Source organism: Xiphophorus maculatus, chromosome 24, assembly GCF_002775205.1.
Source record: "Xiphophorus maculatus strain JP 163 A chromosome 24, X_maculatus-5.0-male, whole genome shotgun sequence".
In the NCBI taxonomy this organism is placed as follows: domain Eukaryota; kingdom Metazoa; phylum Chordata; class Actinopteri; order Cyprinodontiformes; family Poeciliidae; genus Xiphophorus; species Xiphophorus maculatus.
The window spans coordinates 13,372,900-13,391,752 of record NC_036466.1 but is presented as its reverse complement, the minus strand read 5'-3'; the positions used below and the strand labels follow the sequence as shown (position 1 = coordinate 13,391,752).

Below are 18,853 nucleotides of genomic sequence, written 5' to 3'. Positions count from 1 at the left end.
AACTAGAAAGAAGATTTAAGAAATAAAACAGCAGAAACACGAAGAAAGCAACAAGGGCTTCATTAGCCGATCAGGAGCGGCAAACTAGCTAACTGCTAACTTAGCCTTCTGCTCCCTAGTGGACTCGGTGTGTAACTACAACAACTAGAGTAAAGCTAGAGAGCTGATATGTGAAAAGCACTTCCTTTGGGTTCTTTCAAAGTAAAACACAAGGAGCTAAATTCTCTTCAGTACATTTTAGCTCGTTAGTTTATTATATTATCAGAAAGCATAAGGCTGTAATTTTATTAGGATGTTATATAAATTATATAATTGGGCTCTGAAGCCAAATTATCGTAATTATACTGTTTTCTAGAAAAAAATAAATATTTCATTAATATTCTTCTGACTAAACCGGGAACGCAGCAAATGTATGTAAATAAAACATCTATTTATTAAATCATCTGTCAGTCCTTTAGACAGACCATAATATTATTAATATTTATAATAAGAAAGATATAAACGTGATCAACTTAACAGAAATCAGAAACCAGCTGCAGCTCTACAAACTCACCTCTATATTCAGAGCGGGGAATTTCCGCCCTCTGGTGGCCATAGTGGGAACTACAGTCCTGATAATGCTGCATTATTGGGGCCTGCCCATAGCAATGCATAAGGAGAGCAGTACTGACTTGCGAAGCAAGTCAGTACTGCCTCCATGCATTGCATGGCAGGCACCTATTATTCTACACCTAATAGAACGTCTCTTTATATATATATTATTCATTATTCTTCCGTTACCGTTAATGCGGCTCGTACCGCTGCGAGCCCACCCACAAAAGTGGTATCAAAACGTGCGGCTTATTCCCGGCATTGGAGCTATTATTTTTATAAGGAATCGGACTTACGATGGCGACGTAAAAAGCGAAAAACGAGCCAAATTTCCAACTGCCGAAACGCAGAGCCTAACTGACACCAACTGCCGCTCCTTTAGAGTGAGAAATGAAGAGAATTTTTGACCCCAAATTAATTTTGAGATCGCCCTCACGCCCACAAATATCGCCCAATTGGTATCAAACTCGGTCATGACATCGATACGCCTGCCTGCTCCGGTAAAATGTTTTCGAAATTTCTCTAGGGCTTACGGTTTTCTGTCAAGGTGCTTCAGAGCGAAATCATGCGCCAGGATAACTGACGCTGTCCCAGATTCACTTCCATGTATTTCTGAAAAATTTCTGAGCTCTGCATGCACCATTTTTGTCTCATCACTGCAATTACTGTGAGTGAGCTACAAATATGAATCGCGGTACTATGGAAGACGACAAATAGCTCTTTCATATGCTTCAAACGGTTTTCCAATACGTCTCTCGGTTCCTGAACGGCAAGGAGTTGTTCAGGCTGCTTTTACCATATAAACCAATGGGGTGTCTCACAAAGATAGAAATCTTTTTCCACCTTTCTGTGTCACACACACATGACAGTTAGCAGAGGATTGATAACCATAGCAAGGGAACACAGGAGGGGATTGGCTGCTAGATAGGACTACAAATACGCATCACTGTAGTTCTAATCAATACTCAGTTAAAACAGAGGGCTGAGCTGCCATTTAGAGCTACAGGCTGTTTTGGCCAGTAAATAACGGATTTAACCCAAACACTGTTAGACATTTTAATTAGTGTGATCATTTAATATGAAGCTTATGTATTTTTTCAAAATAAAAGCCTCAATATCCCCCTCAGGTTAATGCAATAATATTAGCATGCATTATATTTTTCTCTCAGGTTAGGGAACTGCCTTGCTGCGCAAGGCAGTTCATTAGCATTAGCCTTTTACCTTAAATAAGCTATTAGCTATTTTCTTACTTATTAGCCATGTTTAATATACTGAGTGGAGTAAGTCAATTACAGACAACATTCTAATGATATGCCACATGCTATTGACAGCATTTAGAGAAAGATATGTTCAGCCTGCTATGTTCAGAAAAACTAACTGCTTCAAACAGTTACAATTCTGTCTCTCCGTCTCTGTCTCACTCACACGACAGCTGAACTGCTCTTTAGAACTACAATGACTGAAGGTTAGAACTACAACATGGCGGACACTGAGTGCCTACAAAAGAGGTCTGAGCTGAATGTCAGAACTACAAACATGGTGGAACTGTCAGTTACTACAGAGGAGGACTGAGCTGGCCTTTACAACTACTTGTGTTTTGGGCTTTTTATAACTGATTTTACCCAACCATTGTTACACATGGATTTAGTGTGGCAATTTAAAATTAAGCTCACTGAAAATTTCAAAATAAAAGCCTTGAAAATTTTTACATCAGGTATTTGCTCTTTTGAGCATTATATAACTGATTTAACCAAATGACTATTAGACATGGGATTAGTTTGGCCCTTTGAAATGAAGCTTAACAAAAATTTCAAAATAAAAGCCTTGAGAAGTTTTACATCATGTAATTTGTCTTTTGAGCATTATATAACTGATTTAATCCATTGAGTGTTATACATGGGATTTATCTGGCCCTTTGAAATGAAGTTTAACAAAAATTTCAAAATAAAAGCCTTGACAATTTTTACATCATGTAATTGCTCTTTTTGGCTTTTGTCGACTTTTTCATCCAAAGCACTGTTACACATGGTATTAGTTTGGCCCTTTAAAATGAAGCTTAACAAAAATTTCAAAATAAAAGCCTTGTCCATTTTTACATCATGTAATTAGTCTTTTTGGCTTTATGTGACTTTTTCATCCAAAGCACTGTTACACATGGGATTAGTTTGGCCCTTTGAAATGAAGCTTAACAAAAATTTCAAAATAAAAGCCTTGACAATTTTTACATCAGATAATTGCTCTTTTGAGCTTTATATAACTGATTTAACCCAATGACTATTACACATGGGTTTAGATTGGCACGTTAAAATGAAGCATACTGAAAATTTCAAAAATAAAAGCCTTTAATATTTTTACATCAACTACTTGTGTTTTGAGCATTATATAACTGATTTAACCCAATGACTGTTATACATGGGATTAGTTTGCACCTTTGAAATGAAGCTTAACAAAAATTTCAAAATAAAAGCCTTGAGAAATTTTACATTAGGTAATTGCTCTTTTGAGCAATAAATAACTGATTTAACCCAGTGACTATTAGACATGGGATTAGTTTGGACCTTTGAGATTAAGCTTAACAAAAATTTCAAAATAAAAGCCTCATCATGCCCCTGAGGTTTGTGCACCGCCGCAGGCGGTGCAATAATATTATTCTGCATTATCTTTTTCTCTCAGGTTAGGGAACTGCCTTGCGCAGCAAGGCAGTTCATTAGCATTAGCATTTTAGCTTAAATAAGCCATTAGCTATTTATTTGACTTATTAGCCATGTTTTTTCTACTGAATGGAGTAATACCATTATAGAAAACATCCTAGTGATGTCCCACATGCTAGTGACAGCAATGATGCTAACATTAGCATTTTTGCTAATTTTAGCTGATACACTTACTTTATCATACTGAATGGTGCAAGTACATGTTAGTCAACATTCTTGTCATTCTCCTCATATGATTGCAGCTTTCTTTAGCATTGATGCTAATTTCTAGCATCAGAACGCTGGGTCCAAACCGACGGGCACACTTTGGCAGGCCCCGGTTAAATTTCTTCAGGAATTTTCTAGTTTACATTTAATATCCACTTAATGTGGAGTTTAGAGAAAAACTAACAGTCTTCCTGAGTCATATTGACAGTTTACTGACTTATATATTATTCTGACATATTTTAATTCACTGTTTATAGTTATATATGTAATAAAAACAGTTTTAAATCATAAAATAAAGCTGCTGTGTTAAAACTCTTAAAGATCGTTTTTCTGGTCAGACTGAATAAAATCCTGCAGTGACTCTTATTTAACGACAGTAATGGAAGCTGACTTGATCTGACTTTATAACATTTTAAATTAAAACAAAGATAAAGATCCGGTTGAACAATTTCCATTGATGCTGTAAATAATGAATAAATCCAGAAAGACGGCAGGGTGACCGATGGAGAAAGTCCTGATATGTGATGAAAATCGACTGTTTCATCTCATGTAGATCTGAACATATAAACTTATATCCAAGCATCATCATAGGTGGAGTCGTTGGTCCCGTCCGTATTAGCGCTGAATTTTCCTGCTGCCCTGAACACATCTTCAGTAAAACCAGCCTCACTGAGGCCAATAGACCAGCGCTACGTTGCAGGAAAACTCTGAAGCTTCTTGGCTGGTTTTGGCCTCTAAACTGAGACGCTCTCATATGAAGTGAAATGTTGCACATTATAGGTGCTGGAGATGACCTTTAACCCCTCGCTGTCCCAGGTTCTAGGTAGTGTGGAGGTGAAGAGCCAGACTCCTGATCTGCTGTGAGTGACGTGACGCTCGGTGGAAGTCCTGCATCCTGTTCCATCTTCATGTTGGAGACGTGAGGCTTTGCTTCTCCTGTCTGGGATTTGATGGGAAACGAGTCACAAGATTCAGATGATTTCACAGTCGTCACTTTGACGATGCAAACTCTGGTTCCTCTCAGTGTTTGGTCTGTCAGAACGCTGCTCAGGTTCCTCCTCAAGGTTTTCCTGCTTTTCTTTAAAGTTGTACGACTTTAAATCCACACAAATAAACCATAGAAAGTCGGTTATTATCTCATCTTCTAATGCAAATTTTCATCCGTCAACAAAAGCTGGAAAACAAAACTGTTCTCCTGGAACAACAGCTGTTCAAACTGATCCATCACATCTGTGAGCAACATGGAGTTTATCTCTGTTTCATTTCAACTTTGACCTTTTATTCCTTCCTGTTGCATCAGAAACTTCCCGTCCTTAAAGTGAATCAGACGGTTTGAGTGAAACCAGGTTTCAGGTGGACTGAAGTCGTCTTCACTGTGAACTTCATCAACTTTCTGCTTCACAACAAAACCTTTCAAAGCCAAACACACATCCAAGCAGCTGAGTCACAAATGATCCAAGTTCAAATCTTGTGTTTCTTTTCTCTGGAGGATCTGCTCAGGACGTCTGGATCTGTTCTGAAGTGGATTTAATGCTACAGATCCGGAGGAAGTTTTAGTGTTTGGCTCTGAATCTATAGAGCTGCTATCATGTCTCATTTTAGCTCAAGTTTTTTCACCACAACAGAATAAAATCACATTTTGCCCCACTAACATGCTCTTTAAAGCTTTTTAAATGAAACTAGTACTTCATATTTCTGCTGAATTCAACTCTTCTAACTTGAACTCAGAGAATTTTTCTCTCTTCTGTTCCTGCAGATCATCAAACAGATCAGATGAAAAATAAAACTGAAAATCTTCAACATCCTGATCGACGTCTGGAAACTATTTGAAATAGAAACGTAAAATGTTCTGAGGTCGGTGACCGCCTCGTCGTCGGCCTGTTGCTACGCCTGCACGTGAAACCAGCAGAAACGCTGTCGCCATGGAAACGCTACGGGGACACCTCTGGTCCAAACATGGAGGAGGCAGCATCATGCTGAGGGGAAGCTGGTCCCAGTTGATGTGAGTCATTTTGATGCTTTTCAAGGTCATAGTGAAAGTAAAAAGCTTCAACATATAAAACATTATTTTATTAAGATAAATATAGCCTTCTCAAAAATAAAAAGACTTTTTACTCTGAAGAATTTTAAAGAACTCATAAAATTATAATTAGTTTTATTATAATGAAACTATTTTGGATAAAAACCAAATTAAAAACTAAAACTTTTCATAATAATGACAAAAAAGAATCTGAATTTGTAATAAAAACTTTTTCTATCAAAATAAAAGCCAATAAAAACAGAAAAGTGTTTGAAGCCATAAAGTAGAAAGATAAATAAAGCGTACTTCTTGAGGAGGAGTCGGTCCAGCGCTCCGTCTGAGGTCGTCTCCATGGCGACCTTCAGCGTCTCCTTGACCTCTTTGAGCCGAGGGTCTCCGGTCCGACGCCCCGTGGATTTCAGAGCCTGAAGGCAGAGACGGCGAGGCGGACGGCGTCTCCGTGTCCGTCCTCTGGAGACTCACGCTGGGACGTCCTCCTGTCCCTCTGCCATGGTGGAGAACAGCAGATCCTCCAGGACGGCAGGACGCCGCCTTCCTTCTCCTGCAGGAAACACAGAGAGGCGGCGGCATGATGCTGCCACCGCCGGGCCCCCGAGGGCCGCCGGTGTCTGGGTGCTGCAGCAGCAGCCGGAACGAGCTGCGGCGATGAAGGCCTGGAGGAGTCTTCGTCACTCTGGGAGGTTTCCATGACAACTGTCAGCAAATCTCAGTCTGTTTTCTGCTAATGTCAAAAAAACACAATTTCACTGTTGCAGTGTTTCCATGAAATAAGAAATGAAATTAAAACCACATGTGAATAATTTATCTCCAGAGAAAAGTCATTAATATTCATGGCAGACACGGATGGAAACAGTTTTTAATAAACTTTATTTACTAATAAAGATTATACAGCTGCAGACAGTAATATGCTGGAGGTGCTGAGGTAACAAATCCACAGGATTCATGAGAAAAAAGAAAAAATAACAGTTTACAAATCAAATTCATCACTAAAGGTTAAAAGTTTCATAGCTTTAGAGTTGGTGCACATTTTTAAAGAGTCCATAAAACATCTTACAGAAACTCTAAAAACAGGTTGGTTGGTTTTTAGCACATTTACAGGCAAGTCTGTGAAACTTGGCCAGCAGAATAAGAAAGTTTATAATATATTCTGTTATTGGAAATACCAAAGAAAACATGTTTAACATTCAAAGGAATAAATATTTCACATTTCTGACTAAAGAAAATATTGAAGTCTCACCAAAACGTTTTGCTGAAATTCCCAAAAACGGCGGTTAATGTTTCTGGTTCCATGTGACAAAAGGAACAAAGAGGATCAATATTTTAATATATTTATTCAATACTGAATTTACACCTGTGGAAACGTTAAGAGACACTTCCTGGACTTTATTTGAGACAACAATAAAATAAACAACCATGTTTGTTCCCAATCAATATCTGAATAAAGGTTGTTCCAATAAAGATTGAAGCAGTTTGCTAATAATATTCCTCTGGATTATTTCTCTAATATGTTTATTTCTGGTTTTATTACTAATGAGCGGATCTGAATTACCAATAAATAACTCTGGAGATCTGGGATATTTAATCTGGGCTCCACCTGAGGCTGATATCAGAAATTTCTAACCTGCTGGAAAAACATTGAAAACAACAGAAAATTCTTTAGGGGAAAATTATATTTACAAAGAAATTCATCATAATTAAACAGCTGACCTTCCTCATTAAACAATCGTTTTACAGATAGATGATCATTTTCCACCCAGTTCTTAAGAAATAGGGATTTATGCTTGAAGCAAATATTTTGGTTCTTCCAAATAAAACATTATGAGGGAAAAGTTCTGTTTCTAAAGCAACCAGGATAAAAGTCGTTTCTGGAAGCTGGATAAATGAACAGGGAGATTTTCTATTCTGTAGTTACATCTTCATAAAAAGTCTGGGCCACCAAGGATTTAAAGACGTGAAGGAATCCAAACTTTTCTAATATCTTTGGATCCATCAAACTTTAAATGTAGGGAATTAAAGTCCAGAACATTGAAACCAGCAGAACTTCATCTATTGATCAGAACATTCTTCCTAATAACAATTGGCTTTTTTCCAAATGAAATCAAAGAGTCTTTGATCAGTTTTAGTGCAAAGGCTGTTTGGGACATTAAGGGCTGAAGTGGTGACAGAATGAAAATAATAACCTATAGAAACACTAACCATTATATGTGAGGACTGTTAGAATCATGTGTGTTTTGTGAGAGACGTCTGCAGGAACCTGGGAAGCGGCTGAGGAGTGAAGAGGAGGACACCATGAACCAGACGGCCTAGAGAAACTGCAAACCTAAAGTCTTATCTTATGAAATATGCTTTTGAAGATGGTATGAAGGAGTTGTGTTGATGTGAGTGAGCAGCTGGTTCTGCTCCTCCTCCCTTCAGGGCTGCACTCTGTGGTGAAACCAGGACCTTCCTAAATTTGATTCAAAGCAGGTTGGACTCAGTTGCAGCTTCAGAGCAAAGGCTGAAATCTGAAACTGGGTTTCTGCTGTTTTCTCCCTGCAGGTCAAACTAAGTTCAGCTCATTTAGACCCAACAAGTGGAAAAGACAAAACCAGAAAGACTTTCAGTTTGGGCCAGCAGGACTGGACCAGTGATGGTCGGGTCTCTGGAACCACAGATTAAATCTTTGTTGGCTGGAGGGAATAATTGGATCAAAGTTTTTCATTCTTGCTGTTTGCTCTTTAACTTTAGTTACTGCAAGATATTTAACTTCAGACTTCACAGGAATTCCTGACAAAGATCATTGATCACAACTATTGATTGGAAGAAGTTCACATTTAGATACGTTCAGTTTCAGACCAGAAGCTACAGAAAATGGATTTAAAAGTTTAAGTGCAAAATCAATTTGAAACTTTTCTTGTGAGAACAAAGTCGTATCATCAGCTAGTTGATTCAAGAGTTTAGTTTTTCCTGCAGCTGAGATCAATATTTTAATAACAGTAGATATAATTTGTAATATTTAATAACAGTAGATAGAATTTGCAATATTTAATTACAGTAGATAGAATTAGTAATATTTAATAACAGTAGATAGAATTTGTAATATTTAATATCAGTAGATATAATTTGCAATATTTAATAACAGTAGATAGAATTTGTAATATTTAATAACAGTAGATATAATTTGTAATATTTTAATAACAGTAGATATAATTTGCTTAGGGAGAAGAAACAAAAAGGAGATCCAGGGAATCCCTCATGAATCCACCTTCTGTTTTAAATCTTTAGGTTTTTTCCATCAGGTCATTTTATTGAGTTATTTCCAGAAGCATAAAGAGAGCAGATTGATTTTTGAAAATTCTCTCCTGAACCAAATAATCTGAGGGCTTTGAAGATGAACTCATGATCTATGGAGTCAAATGTGTTTAAAAAATAAATCAAGCTGTGAGCTGAAACCATTTCTGGATGGTCTAAGATATCAAGAACCAGTTTTATTTTATTAATAAAATGCCTTCCAGCCATAAAGCCCTTCTGAGATTCCTCTATAAAACCACGGAGAACTTTTTAATTTTTGCTAAAATATTGTAATCACTGTTAAGTAAAGAAATATGACGCCAATTATCCAAAATGAACGAAACCTTCTGAGGTTTTGGGATTAGAGTAATTAAACTTTGAGACAGTTTTTCATTATTAATGCTTATCAATAAACACAGAATGTAAAAATGGAGTCAGTTCTTCTGAGAACATCTTATAAAGTTCTGCTGGAAGCCCATCAGAACCAGGAGATTTATTGGACTTCAGATTATTAACAGCTTCTTTCATTTCATCAGGCCTGATTGGAGAGTCACAGAATATTTGGTTTTGCTCACCAAATGTTTCTGAGCCACTAAAGGAGTTAAAGAAAGAATCTTGTTCCTCAGGAGAAAGTCTGGACTCATGATGATGATGAACCCGCTCAGGATGGTTTGGATCTGCAGCGGACCGGAACACAACGTTACAGCCCCGACCCGAACCGCCCGCCGACCTCAGGGCGCGCGGTACCTCCGGGATCCCCGACCCGCAGGCGGACGGGGCGAAGACTCGGACCGGCGACACGGCCAGGAAGGAGAACAGCAGGGCCCACAGGATGTACAGGAAGTAGTTCAGCAGGTACGCCCCGGCGCCCTGAACAAACACACGCCGTCACGGACCGGACCGGACCGCGGGCCGGAACCTCCCTCCCTCCCGCCCGGACCCGTCTCACCTCGGCGTGGCCCGTCATCAGCTCGGCCCACTTCTGCCACTGCGGACACTTGTCCCGGTCGGCGAAGGTGGTCTGGTTGGAGGTCCAGCAGCACTGCTCATGGCTGCAAACACGCACACGGTGAGCGGGTCAGCATCGCCCCCACGCACCGAACCCAGCCCTCCAGAACCTTTCGGTGCCGGTCCGTGTCCCTGGACTTCTCCCTCAGCCAGTCGATGGTGTGGAAGTCCTCGTAGGTCCCCACGTCGGGGAACGGCTCGTCCAGGAAGTCCATGAGCGTCCCGGCCCCGTTCATCTCCTCCGTGGGAGTGGGAAGGCTGACACCTGTCCACGGAGGACATCAGCAAGCTGCGCTCGGTACCGTGTTGCCATAACAACGGGCCTTACCTTCTGCAGCCGCCATGTTGTCCTCTCCTCTGCTGGACGTGTGGACTAATCCCGGTCCTCCCGTGGGGGACAGCCGAACATCACGCAGGAAATTTACACAACAAACCCACGAACAGATCAGCAGCGACACAGACTGCAGCACGAGCCCGTCAGGTCTCACGATACCTCCGAAATCTCGCGATACTTCACACCAAAAGCTCGTTCAGCAGTGAAATCAACAATGAAAACAGGAAGCAGGTTATTTTATAAACTGATGGTCACAAATTTAATAGAAACATTTTATTCTGTAGAATAAATATTACATCTGATTATTAATGTTTGAATTTAACATTAGAAACAAAAACAGCAAAATAAAATCCTGAGTTATGTCTGACATCTAGCGGTCAATATCTGCAACTACATCATCATTAATGGCCACAAACATTTAAATAAAACTGAATAAAAAAACATGAAAATAGGTAGATATTAATTATTCTTAGAGTATTTGTGATTAAAAATGATGATTTCCATATTTATCCAGTATTTCTATTCATCCTGCATTAGAAGCTCCTTAGAGAATGAATGAATAGACTAATGGTACTTTGATTTGATTTCTTTATTTTGGAAACCAAAGCTGCGCCGCTCAGCCTCTGATGTTGAATTAATCACAGATTTAAATTCACAGCTTAGAGGAGAGGAAAACGGAGGAACTGAAAAGCCTGAAGGTTCAGTTATTATTCTAATTCCACACATTACACACAGATTCAAACATATTTTCATAGAAATTATTTAGTTTTATGTTTTAGTTCTTACTGCCACCTGGTGGGGAACTATCATAACTACAGATTTCCTTCATGTCAGATCATTTATTTATCTTTATTTGGTTTAATTTTCTCTTTGATCAAGTCACAAAAAATGAGCTTCCATTAATGTTGTTAAATAAGAAACACTATAAGTGAAAAGAAAACTAAACTTCAGTAAAAATACTCCGTAAAGTTTGACTGTTTGAGAATCAAGGGCTGAAAAATATAATCATAAAAAATATATTTATGTTCAAATCCAAACAGCTGAGATCAGAGAATTTAGCAGGATGAAAAAACCTAATGGAGAAAAATTAAATGTGAAAATTAATAGTTTAAAATATTACAAGTGGTGCGATTCAATTAAAATGTTACTTAGTTGCTGAGTCTGCAATGAATTTTTCACAATTAATCAAGAAACAAACATGAATTAATCTGTGAATAAATGTCTCACACACACATTAATGTTATGCTGCTGCTGTTAATGTTATTTAAATACTTTAATCTGAAATGATTGAAGAAAAAGGAAAATTATATGTGGGTGAGGAAAACCTCAGCAGAGTTTAATTTGCAGCTTTTGTGTAAACTTTCTTTGTTTCAATAAAAGTTAAATAGATTATTTCATATAAAAGCTAACAGCAAAATAACGCGTTTCTATGGCTCTTAATGTGAAAGTAATCACCGGAAGTGAATGTGGTTTGTAAACGCTCTAACTTTATCAAGTAGCTGTAGTTACCATCTGGGTCCACTAGAGGGAAAAACCCGCCCTGCTCCGTTATTAATAATAGTTCATTTCGCGGCTCTGCAGCTAAAACATGTTGAGGAAAAATGATTATTTTTAGTGCTTAATACAGTTAATCTTACGACATGTGTAAAAGGCATATTGTACGGAGCCCTCTAGGGGACATGGGGAATTTTTTTTCTTTTGCGTTCCCTCGCAATACTTTTGCGTTACCTCGCAAAACCTTTTGCATTCCCTCGCAATACTTTTGCGTTCCCTCGCAAAACCTTTTGCATTCCCTCGCAAAACTTTTGCGTTCCCTCGCAATACTGTACTGGTCAGTTATGCAGCATAATTGAATACTGCAAGCCTTTCTTACGGTGGGCGCCGTACTTTATGCTTTAATATAAGGTTATGTGAGGTTTTTCCATGAATGTTAGTATCTTTTTGTGAAATATCTGAAGTTTTATATCTTTCTTTAGGATAGAAAGGCGCCACAAACCTACGATATAAACAGAAACCTTCCGTAAGTAGGAAAGAAATAAAAATACATCCTAATTTGGACCATTTCTGAGTTATTATCGCGGGTAATAAATCATCTGACAGTTTTGATTGTGTCTCTGTTGTGTTCGTAGTCTGAATGGTTTAAAGAGCTGCTTTCAGTGCCGCTCCATCTTAGCCTTAACAGACATAAACATGCAGTAAAAAATGAATCGATTTTCAATTTGTTTTTTGCACCAAACAGTTAATAATAATAAACAAGTTTTCACTGAGGCTCTGTAAGAGCCATATGAATGAAATAAGTAATTATTGATATGACAGGAACAGGAGGCTTTGACACTTAGGTGTGTCAACGTGGGAGTGACGTCACCAGGTATGAATGGGAAGGATACTGGCTTTGTGTGTATTAGGAAGCGGTGAGTGGGGCGGTCAGTCCTTGCAAAGTTTGGAGCATGATGATCAAAATGGAATAAATTGATAAATGTGACAGAACAAAGAAAGAAGTGGTTTGGAGTTGATTGATACACGGACAGATGAGATTCCCCGAGTTAACCCAGTGCGGCCCTTTACCATCATTACTTTGTTGTGTTTTTAATAATAAAAACTTGTTAATAATAAAAACTGTTTGGTGCAAAAAACAAATTGAAAATCGATTTATTTTTTCCTGCATGTTTATGTCTGTTAAGGCTGAGATGGAGCGGCACTGAAAGCAGCTCTTTAAACCATTCAGACTACGAACACAACAGAGACACAATCAAAACTGTCAGATGATTTATTACCCGCGATAACTCAGAAATAGTCCAAATTAGGATGTTTTTTTATTTCTTTCCTACTTACGGAAGGTTTCTGTTTATATCGTAGGTTTGTGGCGCCTTTCTATCCTAAAGAAAGATATAAAACTTCAGATATTTCACAAAAAGATACTAACATTCATGGAAATACCTCACATAACCTTATATTAAAGCAGAAAGTACGGCGCCCACCGTAAGAAAGGCTTGCAGTATTCAATTATGCTGCATAACTGACCAGTACAGTATTGCGAGGGAACGCAAAAGTATTGCGAGGGAACGCAAAAGTATTGCGAGGGAACGCAAAAGTTTTGCGAGGGAACGCAAAAGTATTGCGAGGGAACGCAAAAGAAAAAAAATTCCCCATGTCCCCTAGAGGGCTCCGTAATATTGAACATTCTTATTTTGAACAAATTTCTTTACTTTGAACAGGTTTGTGTTAAGGATTTAAAATTAAACTAGATGAGCAAGCATTCAGACAACAGGGGCCAAATGCAGATCTCTCAAATGGGCCTCCCGCTGTGCTGCTAGAGCACAGGAGGCCATAAAATTAGCATTTCCTGCAGGGCAGAATCACTGGAGCTTTGGGGAGAGAAGCCTGTTCTGTTCACAGCAGATCAAAAGCCTGCCACACTGTTAGACCTTTTATTGTAATTTTACAGTAACTTACTGGCAACACTGTTGCCAGTAAGTTACTGTAATTACCATTCTACAGTACCTTTACTGTTATGATATTTCACAGTTAATTTTTACTGAGTGTGCTTTACAGTTTTAACTGCATTACTGTAAATGTAGTTTCTAGTATAATACAGTAATTGTATTTTATAGTAAAGCTGGTCTACTGTAAACTTGTTTCACAACATAATGTCAGAGTTTTACTGTAAATTAAAGTTTACATTTCTTTAAGATAAGAATATTTTACCATAAACCAAAAAATTTCATAAAAGAAATTTTAGTCCAAGTACTGTGAATAACAGGTGTTTATTTTCAGCAGATTTGTAGAAATAAAATCCATTTACATATTCGCAATGTCATAAAAAACAATGTCACAATACAATATAATGTGCTATAAAACAACAAAACCATAGAACACATTTCCTACATCAGAAGAACTTTTATTCCATTCGTCAAACAAAATCAGTGGGATCCATCTTGTGGAAGCTGAACTGTAAAGAATAAGACAGACAATGTGGGAGGTCATGAGATGGTCAGGAAGTTATCTACATTTTCAAATCGACAGGAAGTTGACAAATTAAGCTGAAGTGACAATGTTCACATGCATAAAATCTTTGTCATAAAGCAGCATTAAGTTGATAATTTGTTTTAAAAAAAATCAATTGGACTGAAATGATAATAGAAGCTGCATAAAGAATGAGCAGGACTGGCTTCACTTCAGGTTTTTGGATTGTTTATGGCAAAAGCAGTCAGTCAGTCTTCAGTAATTCAAAAGATTGCGTACTACAAATGTCCCCAAGGGGACAATGAAGTACAACAATCTTTTTAGTCATTTTGTTGGTGCTGACGGATTACTGCAAAGGTGTGCCTAATAAACTGAAAACTGCATAGTATAAAAATACACCACACTTAAACGACTACACACTTATACATTTCTGTGATTTATTAAGGGATGCAGCGACATCCACTTTTTACCACGGACACAGAAAAGATGCAGGCTACTCTAAAGGGCTATTGTGTAGGAATCACATGCCATTTATAAATAATCATTAAAATCAGATTAAAAAGGCTAAAGTAAAGTCAGAGCATGCAAGATAGGAGGAAAAGACAACAAAATAATAAACATTTACATTTGGTAAAATACTTACCTAGTTGGAAGTCCTCCATTCAAATTCAGCAAGTTGTTGGAAGAAGGTGGTGATCTGGGAGTTGACACTGACTACTTTCCTCTTGACAAGACTTCCCGTCTTGCGGCTTGTATCGACTTTGGCTGTGCATTTGGTACCAACATCTGGATTGATCCTCACAAAGAATCTTTTAACAGAAATAAAATATATTAATTGTATTTTTTAATGAAGACGTACAATACAGCAATCAGCTATGGTTCTTCATCATCAGTCAAACTGTCATTAAATTTAATTCATAAATGGCTTGGTGTAGAGTACTTGCCATTGTATCATCTCCAGCGTGGTGGATGCTGACTCCTGATACTCCAGATTGAAGACAGAATATGACCCAAAAAAGACAGCAAGGACGCTGGCAAAGTCATGTAGTTGCTCAGGCTGGAAAAATACCTTCTCCTCCATACTGACCATCCACCGGGTTGCAGACATCAAGCTATTTCCTAAAATAGACAAACCCTTGTCAGGCTAACGCTAGTGAGTAAAAGTACAGACTACCATAACAATTACATACATTGCTACAAAAAAATTATAGTGATAGAAAATATTCCTCTTACCAAGCATGATTACCCTTGGTGTAGTGGGTAAGGTCATTTCCATTTCAACAGACATCTTGGTGGAAGATACCTTTAAAACATAAAAGGAATACTCTCTTAAATATGAATTACTGGTAGTAATTTATATTTAAAGGGCCAGTTCACCCAGATTACAACAGGTTTTTGAGAACCTCATCCCGGAGACTAGACTAGATTTTACCCCTACATCCTGCTACCACTCTGAAACAGTGGATGTGAATGACAGTTTGTGGGGCTAAATGCATTTTTTAAAGCATTACATTCCACAAGTACAGTTCCACAAGTGTTCAGTCTGACTTCTGCAATGGCGGTGACTCCTGTGCATGTGGGACCTGAATGCAGAAAATGTTCTGAAGGAAGCAGGACATTGCTCTATTCCACATGCAAACCGATAATTAGCTGTGTGTTGATGTTTCTTCACATGACTACAAAATTCTGTAAATTCTGAAGTACAAATGCTGCAGAATTTACACCTGTACGTAGTTGCACCTGTTAGTACTGACTTAACTGTAAATTTGCAGGAGCATGGTTTAAACATGTGAACAGTCCTTATGTGTAACCAGGGTTGGAAATTAACTTTTTTGTCCACCTGCCACTGTGGCTGAACCAACTCAAAAAATAACAGAAACTACTTTAATTTTTTTCACCTTTGTCCTCATTTACAGACTCTTATACACTGTGCTGGAGATTGTCAAGAAAACTGGTATGGGGTTTGAGATCTTTCCAGGTACACGCAGAAAAGGTGCATGAAGGCCTGAAAGAAATAAAGCAATCTTGTGTTTTGATTTATAATGATTAAGTTGAACATGTATGAGTACAACCTCTAATAGGTGTATGTGTAATAAGTAACCACTAAATGATTTTGAAATGTATTTCTGAATAATGACCATAATAATGTTAACAAATCATTATGGATTGATGACTTATAATCTGACTTATACTTTGAAAGAGAAGTGTTTAATGTTTAATATATATCAGAGCTGAGATGATTTGAATGATTTACAGTTGATTTAAATGATCTTAATACTGAGTTGGATGTGGTAGAAAAGTGTTAACGGATAAAGAGGGGAGTTATAAAAAAGAAGAAAGTTGGAACAATACAGCCAACAGGATGGGTGAGGCTCGGCTGACAGGAAATGTCGCAAGTTGGGGAACTTGTTGCTGGACTCAGTAAACAGGAAGGGGGCCGGTACTTTCCACCGGAGAAGCAGCAGATGTTCAGGAAGTCATGCAGACCGAGCACACACACACACTCACAGTGGAGAAAAGTATAAAAAAGGGCTGAAATGAGAAAGCAAGCGTTCTTTGTCCTCGGCGCTGGAAAGAAGTCAATACTGGGAAGCAGATGGAGGAAACAGCAACGGACCGCACCCTGGAATCTTGGGAGACTTGAGACTCCGCGCCGCCAAGAAGGGACAAGTACCGGACTCCCAAGCCCTGGTTCCTGATTCGACCGTCGGTCTTGCCTCAACCCAAAAATATTGCAACAGACTTGGAGAAAAGACAAAGTTCCCGGAGGGATAAAGAGCTGGGTTTTTAAAGGATTTAAATCTGTTCTACTTTGCTACGATTCTAAAGAGGACTTTTCCACATAAGGACAAAGATCCCGACCAAGGCTGTTGGATGTACCTGTTGCTAAAGATCCATCAGCAACTGGGTGTGAGTTGAATCTGCCCCCCAAAAATCTATCTCAGAATTTGTGACATAAGTTAGGGAAAGGAGACAGCATAGTATGATTATACATGTGGATTTTATTATACTGCTCTTGAATTATATACAATTGATTATTGATCTGTATGTCACATATCCTTGCTCAAGCTTGCTTAATAAATTTATACTATAAAATTCTAATGAGGTTGGTGGACATTGGAATTAACTGAGTCATTTGATCATTTTTCTGTTCTTTTAATTGAGGTAAAACTAATGTACATGATTCCAAAAAACAGGAGGTTTCATAATTTCCTTTGGTGAGAGTAGATAATGACCCTGGGACTTACATCTAAGTCACTAAACTTAATCTAGCCGGTTCCAAGAGCGAGTTATAATGTAGAAAGTGAGCTACCGTTAACAGAAGTGGTTATTGGAATTATGCAGCTGCGAGGGCTACTCAGTTGATTGTTTCTTAACTGTAAAGGGTCGTAACTTCTGGATTGGAGGTAGTTAGAGCTAGACCAGGGGTGGGCACTCCTGGTCCTCGAGGGCCGGTGTCCTGCAACTTTTAGATGCATCTCTACTTCAACACACCTGAGTCAAATAATGAGGTCGTTAACAGGACTCTGGAGAACTTGACTGCACGTAGGAGGTGATTCAGCTGTTGGATTCAGGTGTGTTGGACCAGGGAGACATCTAAGAGTTGCAGGACACCGGCCCTCGAGGACCAGGATTGCCCACCCCTGAGCTAGACGAATCACTTTCGCTACCAGTTTAAATAGATTATCTCTCATAGAGTACTCTCAGGGTAATACCCAGGTCTCAGAGATTTTCCGGACCTGTTAGACGGAGAACTGGTCAGTAGTCAGTCCAAAGGAGTTGTGATGAAGAAGGCGGGGCTGGCTATTGCGCAATAACAGACAAGATGTAATGGTACTTTAGCAGGCTAACCAGCTGTAGCAAGCTCAAAGTTATAGATTAGGTTAGCTGCTCCTCTACATTTCCAGACTATTTTGTGGATTCAAATATGTTTGAAGAGCTGTCTTTTTACCTGTTGTCTTGTCTTTTGAAGAGATGAAGCTATGTTAGCAGTCAGCAGGACAGAACTGCACAGCCACTTGGAGGGAAAAAGCTTGGGAGTTAAAAAAAAAAAGTCATCTGAAGAAAAGACAAAAAAGAACAAAGTTAGAAATTCATCCTTGCTGACCTACGTAGCTAATCTGCACTTTTAACATTTGCAAGATCATGGTTTAAACAAATGAACAGTCATTAGATGTAAAATAAAGAAAAGGGGGGGAGGATCAATTATTAGTTAAGGTTATATTGTTCGACAAAGGATGTAACAACAATGCTAACAGACACTCAGCACTGAGCTCATCTCAACCCAAAGCCGCCCGAGGAAGATTAAGCGGCAAAAGTCAAGCTAAAACCTTCGGTAAAATTAGCACCTTAGCTAATGTTAATTCCGAACCAGCTCAAAAAATAACACCATCATATTTTCCTTTCTTTCACCTAATTTACAGACACGTAACTTATAACGTTGCAATATGCCAGTTATATAAAACACCAGAGTTAGTAACGTAAAGGTAACGTTATTTTACCAGGCTAACCAGCACAAACCAGCTCATGCTATAATGCTAAGTTATAGCACTATAGCATGATGCTATAAGTTACGTTAACTCCATCTAAAATGTACATTTCCAGACTAGGTTTTGGCTTCAAACAGTTTTCTAAGAAGTGTTTTTTTACCTGTCTTGAAGAGCTGAGGCAGTGTGAGCCCACAGCACGGAGACAGAGCTGCACTTGGAGAGAAAAAGCTTCGGAGTT

At 38.5% G+C, this 18,853-nt stretch overlaps 2 protein-coding genes across 4 annotated transcripts in view; both read right to left on the bottom strand.

Annotated features, from left to right (window-relative positions):
* The window catches only part of LOC102226974 (NLR family CARD domain-containing protein 3-like), a 32,345-nt gene extending 22,003 nt beyond the window's left edge, over positions 1–10,342 (bottom strand). For 2 of the 3 annotated variants that reach the window (XM_023329712.1, XM_023329714.1), the window contains exons 1-3: positions 10,157–10,341; positions 9,770–10,093; positions 5,836–9,690 (exon numbers count right to left, since the gene is read on the bottom strand). The gene's annotated coding sequence lies outside the window, so the exon portion shown is untranslated. Of the gene's footprint in view, positions 1–5,835; positions 9,691–9,769; positions 10,094–10,156 lie in introns of all 3 variants that reach the window. The other variant, XM_023329713.1, reaches the window with a different exon arrangement.
* Positions 1–18,853, bottom strand: part of LOC102232263 (NACHT, LRR and PYD domains-containing protein 14-like) — a 90,850-nt gene that overhangs the window by 22,044 nt on the left and 49,953 nt on the right. The gene's annotated exons all lie outside the window — the stretch shown is intronic.